The 18,922-nt window shown below is 37.8% G+C and overlaps 1 long non-coding RNA gene across 1 annotated transcript; it reads left to right on the top strand.

The window, feature by feature from the left end:
- Nucleotides 1-15,357: 15,357 nt before the first annotated feature.
- Nucleotides 15,358-18,646, top strand: LOC125581523. Its single transcript, XR_007319144.1, has 2 exons — nucleotides 15,358-16,820; nucleotides 18,119-18,646. It is a non-coding gene; the product is annotated as an uncharacterized LOC125581523 (long non-coding RNA).
- Nucleotides 18,647-18,922: the final 276 nt, after the last annotated feature.

Genomic DNA, 18,922 nt, shown 5'->3' on the forward strand with positions numbered 1-18,922 from the left:
TTGTAAATCACTCGTAAACCTTTCGATGTAAAATCCTCGTAAATATTTCGATGTTAATTACTCGTAAACGTTCGTTGTAAACTCCATGTAATGTTTACGAGGAGTTTACATCGTTACTTATTATATTATTATTAATTAGTATATAATAGATTTTAATTTATTTTTAATATTCAGAATTTAATATTCAGAATTTAGAATTTTAAAACAAAATATGAAATTGGAAAACATATTTTAAAAAAGTCATACAATAATATTTAAATTCATAATACAAACTGAAAAAAAAACTACATATTGTCGAAGTAGTTGGTGGGGTTGCTCGGCTGTTGACGGGTTGGATCGGACTCTTGGGGATCTCGTGGTGGCATTCCAAGAGCGGCTCGTCTCTCACTCAACATTCTCTGCATAACCGGGTTTCCCACTGCCATCACGTTTAGCAAATCCTCAAGAGAGTCTAAACGAACCTGCTGACTATCCATTTGAGCCTTCTGGCTATCCATTTGAGCCTTCATCTGAGCAGTCTCTTCATCCCGTCTCGAACTGTATGACGAAGTTGCCCTTACAACTTCGTTAACAGAGCCTATACCGACTATCTGTCCCTTCTTTTTAGGAGCCACCTATAAAATCAAAACATATATTAATATAGTTAATTATGTTAAAATATTTAAAATAATGTAAACTAAAATTTTAAGTTACCTCTTCGAAAATTCTGTCGACCTCTTGGGTGGACAATGTGACTGCTAATCCATCGGGAGACTCCTGGGTTAATTGCGTCTCCCGTTCTTCAATCCGACCGGCCACTGTTCGGAAGAGTTTCTCAGATGCAGGATCCACAAAAACTCCGTCGGATGTGGCGTGAGTCATCTTGAATAGGTCAGACAGAGAAGGTAAGACTCCCGTCTTCTCGAACTACAAAAAAAAAATAAATTAAATATTATATTAATTGAATATTTTAAAATATATATTTAAAACAAAACTTACAGCTTCTAGACGGACTCATGCATGAGGTTTTTGTCCGGTTCTGTGAAGCATGGGCTAATGACCATCTTTATCCATCGTCCTTCGAGAAGCCGAGCACGAATTGGCCTTTCTGATCGAAGAGGGGTCCTCCCAATAGGCGATGAGGCCATCCCACACATCCGTCGTGAGCTCAGTGGGCTTTCCCTCATACCCGTAGATCTCCCACTTGTCTTTCCAATCAGAGACTGTGTTGCAGAGGCGTATCTTTGCCTTTGCAACGAATTCAGCCTTCACCCTCTCGGTGATTCCCAAAGACCAATGCCACTTTTGCTGAAACATAAAAATTTTGAAAAAATTACGATTAATAATAAATATTAAAAATATATATATATATAAGTGAAAATTTAATTAAATTTAAAAATCTTACCGCAAAACATTTAAACCACGTGATCTTAACGTGATTTGGTGTCTTGCTTCAGTTCGGGTATGCCCCGTCGTAGTAACCCTTAATCGTCTCCGAAACGCTCCTGCTAACACGGTTGTTAGCCCCAAACCTGAAAAAAAAAATAATTTAACCGTTACAAAATAAAAATTAATTAAATTTTAAAGTAATAAAAATTAATAACTTACCAATAAGTTCCTCGGGGTCTATCGGGGTCTAGAACATCCAAACCCTCCCGTCCAGGCTGGGCAAGCAAATCCTCCACCGTATATCTCGCGAAGGGAGCATATGAAGGCACACGCAAATCCGGATGAACTGCACCTTCTGGGACAGGCTCAGGTGCAGCCGCTGGAGGAGGAGGTGGAGGCATCTGCGGTGGAAGAGGAGGACTCGAAAAAACTCTCTGAGAAGTCTGAGAGTCTGGAACTGCATCGGAAGACGATGAACCGGAAGAAGATGTACCGGAACCATCGCCAAACAACTGGGCATAAGTAGGTGCTGCTGGTTTCCTTCTAGGAGCCATCTAAAAAAAATTAAATAAATTTAATCAATTATGACGACATAATTAAAAAATTATTCCGTTACCTAACTAATCACCTAAACTATAGGATTCCGTCATCTAACTAATCACCTAAACTAATTATCTAAATAATCACCTAAACTAATTATCTAACTAATTAATAACCTAAACAAACTTTAAAAAAAAAAAAAAAAAAGAGGGAAGAGAATGTACCTTAGGGAGAGGAGAGGAGTTTAGGAGGAATGGACGAGGCAGCCTCGTCTCGGCGTCCCAATATATAAAAGAGTTTCGTCGTAAACGCGACGTAACATTACGACGAAGTTACCAGACCCGCTTTTTTTCATTTACGACGAAGTTACCAGGCCCGCGTTTTTCGATTTACGACGAAATTACGTCGAAACGTCTGTTTACGACGAATTTACAAGGCCCACGTTTGCGACGAATTTACCAGGCCCGCGTTTTTCCATTTACGACGAAATTACGTGGAAACATCGGTTTACGACGATTTTACAACGCTTAACCCTAAACACCGAGAATGAAATCCCTAAACCCCAAAGTCACATATCATCTAACATCATATCTCTTCTTCTCTACTACTTTATGCTCTTTCTCCAACTTAAACTCTAAAACCCTAAAACTCCAAATAATTTTTTTAAAATTAACACAAATACATATTATATAAAACAACATTTGTTACACATACATTAGGATGGTAAAAAAACAATATTTCTTTAAACATACGTTACAATAGAGAAATACAACATCAGAGACATATATTACATCACTCTAAATCGTTTTCGTTCTCATCAATATTACATCTTCTCAATATGCATGACATCCAGATTGTGGCGTAAGAGAAGATCCTTCCAATAGGGTAGCTCCCAAAATATACTCTTCTTATGCCAATTGTGAGACACACCATATCCATCAGGCATATTTCCAGGAACATGCCAATTTCCTCCAACTTTAACTGTTTCCTGAGCTCCGTAATAATCAATGTCTGCTTCGATCTGCTGGCCGGTTAGATATGGAGGAGGACCGTCTCTGACAATTTTTTTGTGCCGAAACAATGTCTTATTTCTTCTGTACGGATGGGCAAGTGGAAGAAAGCGACGATGACAGTCAAACCAACAACTCTTCCTACCATTCTTCAGTTGAAAAGCATCCGTCGATCCAAGACAATATGGACAAGATAATCTTCCATGTGTTGTCCAGCCAGACAACATCCCATAAGCAGGGAAATCACTTATCGTCCACAGCAGAACTGCTCGCATCGTAAAATTGTTTTTCAAGGAACAATCGTACGTCCTCACCCCTTCTGACCACAATTGCTTTAGCTCTTCTATCAACGGTTGAAGAAAAACATCAAGAGACCGTTTTGGATGCTTCGGCCCAGGGATTAATATGGTCAAAAATAGAAATTCTTGTTCCATGCACATATCCGGCGGTAAATTGTACGGCGTAAGAATGACTGGCCACAAAGAATATTGTCTACCAGACATTCCAAATGGACTAAATCCATCGGTGCATAACCCAAGATAGACATTCCGAATATTTGTAGCAAAATCTGCGTGTACCTTGTTGAAATGTTTCCACGCTCTTGCGTCTGATGGATGTGCAACCTCACCATCTCTCTGGACATGTTCCGCATGCCACCTCATCGACGCAGCAGTCCTCTCAGATTGATATAATCTTTTCAATCTGTCTGTAATTGGTAGGTACCACATCCTTTGGTACGGTACCCTATTCCTCCCACGGCCTTGCGGTTTGAATCGTGGTTTTTTGCAGAATCGACACTCTTCTAACTTGTCATCTTCTTTCCAGTAGATCATGCAGTTGTCGATGCAAACATCAATCATCTCCGAAGGCAACCCAAGACTATAAACCAATTTCTGAATCTCATAATAAGATTCAGCAGACACGTTGTCTTCTGGCAAATACTCTTTAAACAACTCCGCCCATGCATCCATGCAATTCTCAGGTAAATTATGATCCGTTTTAATATTCATCATCCTAGCTGCTAGAGACAATTTAGAGAGACCTTCTCTACAACCAGCGTAGATTGGTTGATTTGCAGCATCTAGCATTTCATAAAACCTTTTTGCATCCAAATTAGGTTCTTCTACATTTCTAGTTCCATCAGCTATTGTTGTAGTTGTTTCTAAAAATGCATCACTAATCATATCTTGAACCCTATCATGATCTACCATCTGCTTATGATCTTGATGATAATTATATTCATTATGCAAATGATTCGGTTCTTCACTATGATGACCATCCTCAAAATTATTATTACTACTACTAGCTTCATTTCCCCCATAACCCTCTCCATGTTGATACCAAATGTAGTACTGTGGTGTAAATCCTCTGTTTACTAAATGCTTCCATACAGTTTCACTACGTGCAAATTTTGAATTCTTGCATTTCCGACAGGGGCAGAACATCTTACCGCTTTCCTGTGTGATCGGTGTACAGCCCGCCTGGTGCATGAATGTCTCTAGCCCGCCTAGAAATGCGTTCGTCACCCTCCCGTCGGAATCTTTGTGCAAATACATCCAACTCCGTAACTCGTAAATACTACCGCCACCGGCCATTTTTTCTTATATTTTTTTTCTTATATTTTTTTTTCTGATTTTTTTTTTCGGATTTTTTTTCTCCCGTTTGTGTGCTGTGAGGAAGAGAGTTGTGGGAAATGACATATATATAGAGAAATTTTCGAGTTGGGTAGTTGAAATATAACAACGATTTTACAAGGAATATTTTACATGGATTTTACATGGTTTTAACATATTATTTACAACGACTTTACGACGAAATTAGGTAAGTTAAAGCACATTTAATACACGTTTTCACCTAAATATAACGGTAACATGCTTCGTTGTAATGTCGATGTAATGATTACGACATATTTCTCATTCCACGTACATTCGTCGTAAACTTACAAGGAGTTTACGACGAAATCAGTTCGTCGTAACTTTACATGGCGTTTACGACGAAAGTTAGATTCCTCGTAATTTCGTTGTAAAGCCCATGTAAATTTACGACGAAATATTTTCGTCGTAAAGTTTCGTTGTTATAGGCACGTTTTCTTGTAGTGTATATCTATACTTGTCAAATAATGTTATCTACAAACAAAAATAGTGGATAAATATGATTTGAATAATTAATTAGCATCAACTAATATAATTAGATGAAAAAATTCCATAGACACCTTACCTAACATACTATTATTATACACTTATTTTATTTTCAGATATACAAATACACAAGATTAATGTTCCACTCAAAAAGCTACCAGTATGACTATGAGTTCTTCTATATATATCCTCACAGCATCTTTAATTGAAACCCATTTAGGGGTGCTTATTTTTTATTTTTTTTTCTGATTAAAAAAAATAATTAAAAAAATAATCAATCGTAGACCGCTACGTATCAGTGAAGTCCACAAACAGTGCACACAATCCACTTAAATCGGTGCTTATTTGAAGCATATTTAACCCAAAAACCCATTTTGGGGTGCTTATTTATTTATTTTTTTTATTTTTTTTGATTTAAAAAAAAAATTTAAAAATGAACTAATCGCGGGTTACCACGTGTCAATGGAATCCGCAAACAATGCAAACAACGCAGTAGCAACAGTGTTTATATAAGCGGCATAGACACCGGTTGTTTCAATTTAGTGGAATCCACCCCACTATTTTATTAATTTTTTTTAAGCTCCCTTCTAAACACTTTGGGATAAAGATTTTCTAAGCAACTGTTTTTAAGTTTTTTTGTGGGGTCTACACTAAACACTTGCATCAAGCATCTGCGTTGAGGGTGCTCTCACGCACATTTAGCCTTTATGTCTCTTGATTATTATTAGACTAGTATAGAAATTTGTGGAAAATTATCTTTTAGAGAATTAAGACCTAAAGTTTTATGTATATCATAGTTACGCGAAATTTATAATCCGAAAGGGAAGCAATAAATGGTTAGCTGTTCTAGACGTGTGATATTTTTTTCTTAGTTATCTCAGCTTTACATGATTATAAGTTTAATTTCGTTTGTTTACATCTTTTTTTATTGTCATCTGAAAATTATATTAAAAATGGTGAAATGCGATCGTACACACGAAAACTGAACACAAAAACTGAAAAGAACAGTTTCCTTTCGGAAACCACAGTTTGTTACTTTGTTTACATCAACACGGTAAATTAATTGGATTAATCCTATCAACTAGGGGTGGACAAAGAAACAAAACCAAACCGAGTCAAACAGAACCAACCGAACCAAAACCGATCCAAACCGAACCAAAGTTTACCATCAAATAATTTGGTTTAAGATTTTCCTAACCCGAACAAACCCAACCGAAACCGATCCGAATTAAACCGAATCGATAAACCAATGTGTTTTTATTACTATTTGAATTAAACATACTAACAACATGCAATATACTAAAATCTTAACACTGAAGTCCCTATTAACTTTATTAGCAATGTTGGATTTTTTAATTTTATATTTACTTTAGTTAACTTTGGTTTGATTGTGTTCTTATAAAAAAATTTGTGGTTTTTTTTTTATTTTTGTTTCAGTTTTATATTAGATTTAATCTACATTGTTTATTTTTCATAGTCATTGACGATTTCATGACTATCCATTTATATTTTAAAACATAATTTCTCTTAAAAGAATTAAACTAAGAGAATCCGATTAAGTCGAACCAAAACACATACCAAGTCGAACACAAACTGAACCGAATACAAACCGAACCGAAACCGATCCAAACTGAATTAATTATGGTTTACTTCAGTTGAAAAAAATTCTAAAATAGAATTAAATAAACCGAACCCAAACCGAACCGATAAAATAACCGAGTGCCCACTCTGACAACTATGCTTTTTTGCTTCCTCCTCTATAAATGATCTAATAACATTTTTCGTGATGAGTTTTGTAAACTAAACTTGTTTAAGTGTATACCTCCCCCCTCCCCAAATTAATAATGTCTTGAGAATTTTCTTATTAGACATTTTTTAGACAAGGCCCTAAGTTAAATATGTTATACCAAATCATAATTCCAGCTTTCAACGAGTGAAGTTGAAGTTATGATCATACTTTAATTCGTATTTTGTTTAAAGTTTACTCATTGAAATGCAAGAAACCATAAGTGTGTGAATGCATAATAGCTATGTGTGTCTATGTGTAATAATAAGCGGTAGAAAGTTTCTTCAACAAGAGATATATTTCAACACCCACTAGTTTGTTTCTGTGGATTGCTTTTTATCTCCTCCAGGTGTTAGGCTTGAATATCATTTATGTTTCTTTTATTTTATTTCTTGCTTCGTTTAAAATTAGGCTTGAAATGTCTTGTTTTCCAACTAATAGCAAATTTCTGAGTTCTTTTGGATACAGAAGAAATCGAAGTTCTTTGATTCGTGGATGGAAATTTGCTATATGTATATTTCATTCCACACCCACTTGTTCTTTTATCGTTTCTATATTTCTCAGGGTCCCCTTAAGATATTGCTAAACAATTACTGTCTTACTCTCTTTTAGTAAAAGGAAAACTATTTGTTTACATTTCAATCACGGAACGCCAGTCTTTTTTTTACAACAATCACGGAACGCCAGTTAGGACCAAAAAACCCATATGCCATATGTTCATACAGAATCACTTATTGAGCATATAAATTTTAAAATGAAAGATATTTAGTGTCTAATTAGTTGGAAAAAAAGGATTTTTAGTGGTTATATAACTTAGTGGTTCACTGTTTCTACGAGTGTTACTTATTAATTAGTCTTTCAGTGACATCATCCCAATCTAGTTTATAATTCGGTAGAATACACTAATAATAAAAAACTAACTCTACATACGTAAACACTTATATATTGCATGCTGATAAACTTTGTAGATAAATAAGATTCTACAGTTTAAACCTTGTTAATTTTATAGACGATAATACAGTCAGATATATATAATATAATATGTTATCTTATATTAATTTTGTTCCTTGTCATAAGCGGGTCAAGAAAACGAAAAGAGTATCCTATATCTTATGGGTATCTATAGCTAGTATCTAACTATTGGAACATGTTTTTTTTATTAACCAGTCTAGTATCTAACTATTGGAACATATGGTTTTTCATATTAACCAGAAGGCGTAGGGCCTCCAATCCAAATATTCCTCTAGGTCAGGAGTACCTGAAGTTGCTAATGCAAGATATGCACTACAAGAAAACAACGACATACTGAGGGAAAAAACCGTCGGTATGTCGTCGGAATAACGTTATTCCGACGACATACCGACGAAACAAGTCCTCGGAAATAACTCCTCGGAAATTCATTTTTCCTCGGAAATCCCTCGGAATTTTCCGACGGAATTCCGAGGAAACAAATTTCCGAGGAAATTCCGAGGACCACCAGTTCGTCGGAAAGCTCCTCGGAATATACCAAGGGAGAACTTCATCGGGATATTTCGATGGACTTTCCGATGGTCCAATCCTCGGAAGTTCCGACGAAATATTCCTCGAAATTTTCATCGGAAAATTCCGAGGAACGGGGTCGCTCGGAATATTCCGAGGAACATGTCCCTCGGTATATTCCGAGGAACGGGGTCCCTCGGTATATTCCGAGGAAGATGTCCCTCGGTATATTCCGAGGAAGATGTCCCTCGGTATATTCCGAGGAACGGGGTCTCTCGGTATATTCCGAGGAACGGGGTCCCTCGGTATATTCCGAGGAAGATGTCCCTCGGTATATTCCGAGGGTTCAATTCCTCGGAATGTAAAAAATATTAATTTTTTTTAAAAAAATAAAATTTTTGAAATTTAAATTCAAAAATATAAAATTAAAATTAAAATTGAAATCATATTAATTAATATTCAAAGTTTCACAAATAAAAATAAAACATTCCGAGTTTTTGGAAAAAAAAAAACTACGGGTCTGGCACGTCGGGGAACACCTCGTTCGGGTACATCCTCTGCATCATCTCCATCATTTGCTGGTTCAGCCTCCTCTGTGCCTGATAGCCCGCCTATTGAGCCGCCATCTGGGTCTCCAACAAAGATATGCGATCGCCGATCACCCTTGTCCTTCAACTGAGCCGTAAGTACTTCTGGATCAACAAAGGGCGGTGGTGCAGAAGAAGGAGGAACCGACCTGGTGCGACGACCCAAACCGACCAAACGTCCCTTCTTCTTTGGAACCGACTGAAATAGAAAATATCCAAATTTAGAAATTTAAATCAAGAAATAAATAAATTGAACTTTAAAAAAAAGAACTTACGGATTCAACGATTTCGTTGATTCGAAACCGGGATAAGTTGGTCGAAGCCGTCGAAGCGTCATCCTCGGTTTGAAGCTGAGACACTTCGTCTTGCACCTGAGTTTGGACCAGGCTGACCACTTCCCTCACAAGACCGTCATCAATCTGGCCGGTCTTCTTGTTGGTATACGCCCTCTTCATTAGGGCGAGATCATCAACCGGCTCGCCATCATTTTCTTCCGCCTTGAAAAAAACATAAATTAAAAAAACATTAGAAATTAGAAGAAATAGACAAAAAATAAAATTTCAAAACTTAAATAATTGAAGAAAAAACGGCTTAACTTACCATGCGATCTCCCAGAGAGGCAATAGATTGAGCACCCAAGTTATGCTTGAAGACGCCCTTCCCTTTACCGTCGCTCCTGCGGTTGGTGGAGTTGGTGGAAGAAATTTCTTTCGTCTCTTTCTTATCCCAATGCGCACACAACTCCGTCCAGACCGTGTTGTTTATCGACTTTGGGACCTTTTAATAAAAAAAAAAGAAAATAGTTTAATAAATTAAAAAATACTTTAATAAATTAAAAAATTGTTTAGTAAATTAAATCGAACCTTATTGATTTCCCACTTCTTCTTCCACTCGTGGATCTGCTTCCCGTAGTTGTCCATAACTTTATGGACGAAGTGGTGATAGATGAAGAGCGTCTCATCGGAATTCCAGGTGAATTCTTGCTGAAAAAAAAAACACAATTAGTAGAAAATTTATATTAAAGATTAAAAATATAAGTAAAAAATTAGAATACTTACCGCAAACTGCCGAAACCACAGATGCTGCTTGTCGGTAGGGAAGTCAGTGAAAGTCGGATGTCCTTTGTCGAGGGCCGAGTACATCATACGGTTGATCCATGCGCTGATCCCGTTCCCGGATCGGTTGAACCTAATAAAAAGAACAAACGCTTAATAATGAATCAAATTTTAATGAAAAAAAAATATGTTTAATTACCATGTTTGACCCCGTCCATTTGGATACGGAGTGAGATAGGGAAGATGGTCACGACCGGGCTGTCGAACCAACTCCGCAACACTCATCACGCCCGGAGGACCCGGAGGAGCAGGAGCGGGTGCAGCAGCGGGAGCGAGAGGAGCAGGAGCGGGTGCAGCAGCGGGAGCGAGAGGAGCAGGAGCAGGTGCAGCAGAGGGAGATGTATAGTAGGAGCTGTGGGGCGAAGGGGAATCCTGAAAATGGCCGGAATCCCGAGACTGGCTCCCCGTACCACCACGAAAATGGCTGGAATCCTGAGATGAATCTGAATCTGGATCTTGGTGAAACTCTCCAATCACTGGTTCATCCTCTACGTGAACGACGGCTTCCTCTCCGAAGTCGGTTAAATCGACTACAAGGCCAACTCCAGCTAAATCTTCTACTGCACTTAAGTTGTCGGATGTGCTTGGTTGTAGTGGGTCTTCCAGCTCAGAACTTCCCTGAACTCGGCCTCTCGGGTTGAGTCTTGTAACAGTAACCCATGGATCATCTCTGTTCCTTACCCAGGGGTACTTGATGTAACAAACCTGTAACATTAAAAAAATTATTAGTAAAATTATAAATTAATACACATGATGATGAATCATTCTAAATAATTAACATTTAATTACCTGATCGGCCTGAGAAGCAAGAATGAAAGGATCATAATATTGCAGCTTTCGCCTCGAATTTACTGATGTAACACCAAATGCATCTGTTCTCACACCTCGATCTAGAGTGTTGCCGTGCCAATCACAATAGAAAACAGTACAGCGCAATCCAACCATGCCCAAATACTTGATTTCCAAAATCTCATGTATGTGTCCGTAGTATACATCATCTCCTGATGCAGAACAAACGCCAGCATCATAAGTCGTACTCGAACGTCTCCTCTTCTGAGTTGTGAATGCATATCCTCGAGTACAAAATCTCGGATATGACTTCACAATAAATTTTGGTCCAACGACCATCTCGCGTATCCAATCGTCAAATGTTTCACCTCTGGCCAAACCAGCAGACACCTATATATCAATAAATTTGAATTAGTATAATATGTGATAAATGATATTTTAATTTGTTTAAAGCACTCACATAAGTAAACATCCATCCAGAAAATTCTCTCTGCTTCATTTCTTCTAGTTCGTCCTCTGTGGCGTATCTATATTCGAACCTCTTTTCTGCCATGAAAATCCTGTACATATGATGACAATAATGTAATTAATTAAGATTTAAATTTCAACTTGTTAAAATAAAAATTTGTAAGCTTATTTATTTACCTCTCATATTGAAGAGCATCTTCACAGTTGGTGAGCAAATATGTTTGCAAATTACTGCGCTCCTGCTCAGTAAGTCGACAGTCCTTTGGTTTTCCGCTAAGTCGTCCAACGTTTGTGAAAATGTCTGGAACCGTAACATGATATGTTGCCCGTTCGCCTCTATCATCATGCCGAGCAGGTCTTCTGTTTTTGGTCTGAACTTCTGCTGGAAAGTAGTACTCGGCAAAGTTTGAAGTTTCTTCATTGATCATCTGTGCGACTATAGAACCTTCCACCCTACTTAAATTTTTCACCATCTTCTTCAAATAGAACATATACCGCTCATACAGATACATCCATCTATACTGCACAGGATCACCAAGTTCCAATTCTCTTGCCAGGTGAATAACAAGATGCTCCATAACATTAAAAAATGAGGGAGGAAATATCTTCTCAAGGTTGCACTGAATCACGGCTATGTTAGTCTTCAAATTTTCAATACCTTCAAGAGTCACTGATCTTGTGCATAAATCGCGGAAGAAACCACTTATCCCTGCAATTTCTTCATGAACATTTCGTGGTAATAGTTCCTTGAAGGCAAACGGAAGGAGGCGCTGCATCATTACATGGCAATCGTGGCTTTTCAAGCCAGTAAACTTTCCTTCCTTTCTGTCGATACAGTTACGCAAATTAGATGCGTAACCATCTGGAAATTCCACATCGTTTGAAATCCAATCAAAGAACGCATCTTTTCCCTCTGCATCAAGTCGGTATATGGGAAAAGGAGCCCTACCATTCTCATCAACATGAAGTTCTGAACGAGCACATATATCGACTAAATCCAGTCTTGACTTCAAATTATCCTTTGTTTTACCTTGAACATTAAGGATCGTGTTCATGAGATTGTCAAAAAGGTTCTTCTCAATATGCATGACATCTAAATTATGCCTTAGCAGATGATCCTCCCAGTATGGCAGATCCCAGAAAATATTTTTTTGTGCCAGTTATGTAGGTCTCCAACAGCATCTACCGGAAAACGCTCATGTCCACCGACGTCTGGCGTCCTTTCTGCACCAAAATCTCTTAGTTGTGTCTTCAAATCTTTCCCACAAATTTCCGGAGGTGGACTGTCAAACACCCTCTTGTTCTTCGTAAACAAATTCATACTCCTATGATATGGATGATCAGGTGGTAGGAATTTCCTGTGACAGTCAAACCAATACGTTTTCCTTCCGTGTTTTAGTTTGAAAGCATCAGTGTTATCTTGACAATATGGACATGATAGCCTTCCATGCGTTGTCCATCCAGATGACATACCATTTGCTGGAAAATTGTCCACATTAGTACTGCCCGCATTTGAAAGTTTTCTTTACACGAAACATCGTATGTTTCAGCACCTTGAGCCCATAGTTGTTGCAACTCATATATTAATGGCTGAAGAAACATATCAAGTGATCTCTTAGGATGCTCTGGTCCGGGAACGAGAATCGAGAGAAACAAAAACTCTCGTCGCAAGCACAAGTTTGGGGGTAGGTTGTATGGTGTAAGAATGACTGGCCATAGAGAATACTGTCTTCCACTCTTGCCAAACGGGCTGAAACCATCAGTACATAATCCAAGGTAGACATTTCTTCTCTCATACGCAAACTCGGGATACTTTGATTGGAAATGCTTCCACGCTTTTGCATCTGAAGGATGTCTGATCTCACCATCTGTTGAGTGCTCCGCATGCCATCTCATTGGTTGCGCTGTGCGTTCAGACAGATACAACCTCTGCAACCTTTCCGTCAAAGGCAAATACCACATCCTTTTATATGGCACTGGAACTCTTCCACTCGTATCTTTATAACGAGGCTTTCCACAAAATTTGCATGTAACCCGCTGTTCATCCGCCCTCCAATAAATCATGCAGTTGTCGCTGCATACATCTATTACATGATACGATAAACCAAGACCAGCTACGAGTTTCTGAACCTCGTAGTATGAACCAGGAGCTACATTATCCTCGGGTAGAATACCTTTTACAAAATCAGCAATCGCATCCACACAGTCTTCAGCCAAATTATAATCTGTTTTAATGCCCATCAATCTTGCAGCAGATGATAAAACTGAATGACCATCTCTGCAACCTTCGTACAATGGTTGCTTTCCAGCATCCAACATATCATAAAATCTCCTAGCTTGTGCATTGGGTAAATCTTCTCCTCTAAAATGATCATTTACCATCTCCTCAGTACCTACACCATAATCTACATTCGTTCTAATTGGTTCTTCTAATCTAACCGCTGGCTGAGGTTCGCTAGTACTACCATGTTCATAATCAGTTTCCCCATGATGATACCAAATTTTGTAACTTCGTGTAAACCCACTCAAATATAGATGAGTCCAAACATGCCACTCTTTAAAAACCTTTCTATTTTTACAATTAGAGCAAGGACATCTTAACATACATGTTTTTGCTTCCGGTTGTCGGTGAACTAACCCCATGAATTCGGTTATACCTCGTTGGTATTCTTCCGTAAGCAATCTCGTGTTCGGATCCAAATGAGGTCGATCGATCCAAGAACGAAAATAATTTGAAGAAGACATGTTTTTTATGAATCAAATTCGTGTGTAAATAGAGTAAGAGGGAGGATGAAGATATGGAGTGAATAAAGAGGAAGAGGAGTGCTTGTATTTATAGTTGAAATCCTGCCGACAGACCAAGGAAATTCCGACGGAATTCCGACGCCAACGGCTATTTCGTCAGAATTTCCTCGGAATTTTTAAAATCCCCCAACGGCTATAATATATCCTCGGAATTCATCGGTTTTTTCCGAGGAATACATTTTTCCTCGGTATTTCATAAGAATATTCCGACGGATTGATATTTCCTCCGAATTCCGTCGGTATATAAAATTCTGAGGAAACCAAATTTTGGGTTTCCTCGGGATATCTTCGGAAATTCCGAGGATTTAATTTTCCGTCGGAATGTCCGTCAGAATACCGATGTTTTCTTGTAGTGATGGCATAAAACCTTTTTCTCAACAGAAACCGAATTATAGACACAATATATCTATTATCTAATTTAAGCACTAAGTCACTAATCCAACTCACGTTGATACTATTGGAATACTTGTACGTTATTGGAATATTTGTACGTTTAAGGTTTGTGTCGAAGTACCACAACTTATATATATGAAAATATACAAAATACTACAGATTGTACATCTAAAAAACTTAGGTATATATAAATTACTTTAAAATATTTAAAATTATATCAGCATTTAAATTTCTTAATTGTAGACCAACCAAAATTTTCTTCTCAAGTACTTTAGTACGACACAATAACTTAACTTGCATCTTACGATTATACGTTCTCATATATAAAGAGGATTAGAATATGAGAACGGAGAGGATTATATGACAATGTTTTAATCATTTAGGATTACTATACGTACGTGCATCATCATTAATGGACATTGGTTGATGTTATTAATACTGAAAATAATGAACCAAATCTAAGAATCTTCCTAGATGAAAATGCAGTCCACCAAGTATCAACTGAACCAAATACATAAATTTAGTAAATTATGGCAAGCATTGCACCATATTTCTGTGCTTCCTCTTTTCTCTCGTTTTTCTTTCTAATTGGAGATTAATGTTAAGCTTAATTAACATGCACCTTCTTTGGAAAAAACTCTTTTTTTTTGTAAAAGACTTTGCAGCACACAAACCTGAAAAACAGATATATGTATTTCTAATCATAAAATATCTGAGAGTTCCAAAAAAAAAGAGTTCCAAAAAAAAAAAATCATAAAATATCTGACTAGAGACAATATATAAGACTTCTAAAATTAAAGAATTGCTGTAATTTTATTTTATATACTTCTGAAAGACTGTGTAGAGATGTGTAGTAACATGATAAGGATAACCACCGACTTTACAATCGGTCTAGGTCATGATCATTTCTCAAGTTCTTGCGTCAATCCTACGCATTTATCAGGTAACATAATGTTGGAAGGTTGGTTGAACATAGTTGATTGGAAGTTTTGGATGAAAAGGGGCCATGATCCAAGGGACCAAATACTCCCAACATACAAAACAAAACCTTAGACCATGCGCAGCAGGGGTTTTAGTGAGGTTCATGGGCTCGAGTTCTAACGTGCCGATGAATAAAAGAAAATAAAAAATGGGTTCGTTTTGATGAACCGGACCTTACGAGTGATATCGTATGAAGCGGGTTCAAGCCACGCGTCGTGTGTTGATTTGTTGAACGAAAGCGCGTAGAGGAGGAGGAAAGTTGGGCTTCCCCGTGTATCGACTCATTTGCTCTTCTCGACCAAAAAGCTAGGGTTTCGTTGTGAGAGGCGATTTCTCGTGCAACGCCGTCTCCCGGAGGTTTTCTCGTTCTAATCGATGACAGAGTATCTTCTCCACTTGCTCAGGTGAGTATCGAGTAGATTGAGGGTTGAATTGGGTCGATTTTGTGGTCGAAACTCGAAACTGTTTTCTCGGATTTCAAATCAATTTGGGGCTTTCGAGTTTGGGATGTAAATCTATATGTGGGTTTCGAATAATTGCTGTAAATCGTCATGGTCGTTTCATTTAGGGTTCGTTTCTCTGAGATTTCAAATCGATAGAGGGATTTCGAGTTAGGGTTCTAAATTGATTCGGGGGGTTTCGTTTAATAATTGTAAATCCTCAAGAGGGTTCGATATAGGGGTCGTTTATTATATTGTTTGGATTTTAATGTTCTAAAATAGATTCGATTTGTTTTACAGATGGATCCCTCAGAAGAGAGAAAGCATTCAAAGAGGCAAAAGACTACATCAACATGCTTTCATACACTTGCGATTCAGAATACGGGATTCCGAGAAGGTGTTCCTGTGGTGGGAGAATCATCGACGAGGTTCGAGTGAAGCAGGAGTACGACACTCTTCCTGGGAAGCGTTTCTTCACCTGTGCCAACTACGAGGTAAGACTCTGAAGAACATTTTCATTCATTATGTTTATAGACATACGTATGCTGATATTTTTTTGGTTCTAAACAAGGCTGATGGGTTTCACTATCGTCAGCCTTGGGTGATTGGTGTCCAGGAGCAGATCGAAAGCTTGACTAAGCGTCTAGAGGAGGCTGAGGAGGTGATGAAGTTTGTACCGAGTCTGAAAAACCAGATTGAGACACTAGAGGTTAGTAAACAAATTTTTTTTTTGTCACATTTTTCTCTACATATTTTTTCTAATAACTTATTATGTGAATAAGACATTTTCATTGTTGTTTCCATGTGCATGCACAGGCTAAAGGGCTCACTCGGCAGGTTGATCGCCTCACTGCGGAGGTTTATAACCTCACGGTGCAAGTAGCTGACCTGGAGAAGCTCTGCTTCGAATAACCACCAAAGGTTAGACTCTATCTTAACTGAACTATAACTACGCGTTTTGGTTGCTTCGTAGCTAGACGTTAACTAGAACTGAAGTAGGTTGAGTAGAGCTTTAAATGATCTGAACTAGCTAGACTATAACTCGTACTTGAATTTGCTTTATCATTCATTGTTGTGTTTGTTGGTTAAAGTTTAAAAATTGTTCGAGTTAAATAAACCTGATTTGATGTGTAATAAATGCTAACTGTGAATAAGTTGTTGTGTATTTAAATTTAGTTGTTGTGTAATTAACTGTGGTTGTTGTTGTGTAATTAACCTAAGCGAAACTAGTTTAAAACATAGGGAATCCACTTATAAAAACACAAACAATCCACCCTTAAAAATCACTAAAACCTCTAAACATCAAACAAAACCAAAACAGAAAATGGATCCTTTTTCCCTACACTCTCCCGGGTTTGTTAACCTGTTAGCCTCACAGAGCAGTCCACCACTAGACGTAGACTCTGCTGAGGCACATGTTTCCTCTCCCGGGTTAGTTAAGCCAATGGAAAGGAGAAAGTGGTCAACCAAAGAAGACATTGTGCTGACCAGTGCTTGGTTGAACACCAGCAAAGATCCCATTGTCAGTAATGAACAGAAGTTAGGATCCTTTTGGAAGAGGATAGGGGAGTATTTCAATTCGAGTCCTCACCTCGTTGGCTCCCTTCCAAGACACTGGAGTCAATGTAAGCAGAGGTGGGGAAGGGTGAATGCGGAGTTCTGCAGGTTTGTGGGATGCTATGAAAGTGCATTGAAGGAGCAATCGATTGGCCAAACAGAGAATGATGTCATGAAGGCTGCGCATGACATCTTCTTCAATGACTATAATGCCAAGTTCACTTTTGAACATTGCTGGAGGGAACTTCGGTTCGATCAGAAATGGAGATCACACTCTCAGCCGAAGGAGAAAAGTAAGGAAGGTGGTCCGCAAGTGGTGGCTGACGAGGAAGAGGTTAGGCCTCCGGGTGTTAAAGCTAGCAAAGCTGCCAAACGCAAGAAGCCAAACGAAGCAGCTTTTGATCGGATACAAACCATCCTAGCTCAGAAAAACACCATATCCAAACAAAAGATCCTAGATCGCCTCTTAGCCAAAAACATAGACACACTTTCTGATCATGAAGTGGCTCTTAAGAATAAGCTAATCTCTGAAATGCTTTGATTTGGTTAGTGTATTAGCTTGTTTTTGTTTATTCAATCTTTTTTCCTTTCTTTGAATAGTAGCAGTGTATTTGGTTAGTGTATTAGCTTGTTTATTGATTCTGTTCTCTTTTGTTTTGCAGGTCACGGGTTGGAAGGCCAGGGTGTTGCAGGTCACGGGTTGGAAGGTTGCGGGGTGTTGCAGGTGAAGGATTTTGTTTGTTTCTATATGTTATTTGTGGATACTTTAAGCCACGGGTAGTAGGACTTTATGTCAGTTTTTAATCCCGGATGTAAACGGATGTACTATGTGTAGGATTTGATGTCTTTTTCTGTTGATTCACGGATGTAAAACAATGTCTCTCTCTATATAAACTATGTCTTTCAGTTTGGTTATAAAATGTGCATCACTTCTCTTCTCTATGTCTGTCTCTTATTATTACAACTGAGAAAAACACACAAAGAAACTGTCTCACTTCTCTTCTCTTGTCTCTCTCTCGTTATCACCTCTCTTCTCTTGTCTCTTCTCTTCTCTTGTCTCTCTCTTCTCTTCTCTTGTCAACAAACTGTGGTAACAATCTGTTCGTGGTGCTCAAACATCAAACTTGAAGCTTCAAATTTCTCTCCTATAGTAGTGAATTCAACAACAAGCTTCAAGCTCCAAATCAAGGTAAGTGATAATGCAAAAAGATGATATAATGCGAAAAAATATACCTTATGAAAAAATATGATAGAATAATACAAAAAAAAAAATAGATTTTGATGAAAGATGATATAATGTGAAAAAAATTAGATTATGAAAAAAGATGATAGAATAATGAAAAAATATAGCTTATGAAAAAATATGATAGAATAATGCAAAAAAAAAAGATTTTGACAAAAGATGATGTAATGTGAAAAAATATAGATTATGGAAAAAAAATGATAGAATAATGGAAAAAAATATA

This window comes from Brassica napus, chromosome C2 (assembly GCF_020379485.1).
Source record: "Brassica napus cultivar Da-Ae chromosome C2, Da-Ae, whole genome shotgun sequence".
NCBI classification, from domain to species: Eukaryota; Viridiplantae; Streptophyta; class Magnoliopsida; order Brassicales; family Brassicaceae; genus Brassica; species Brassica napus.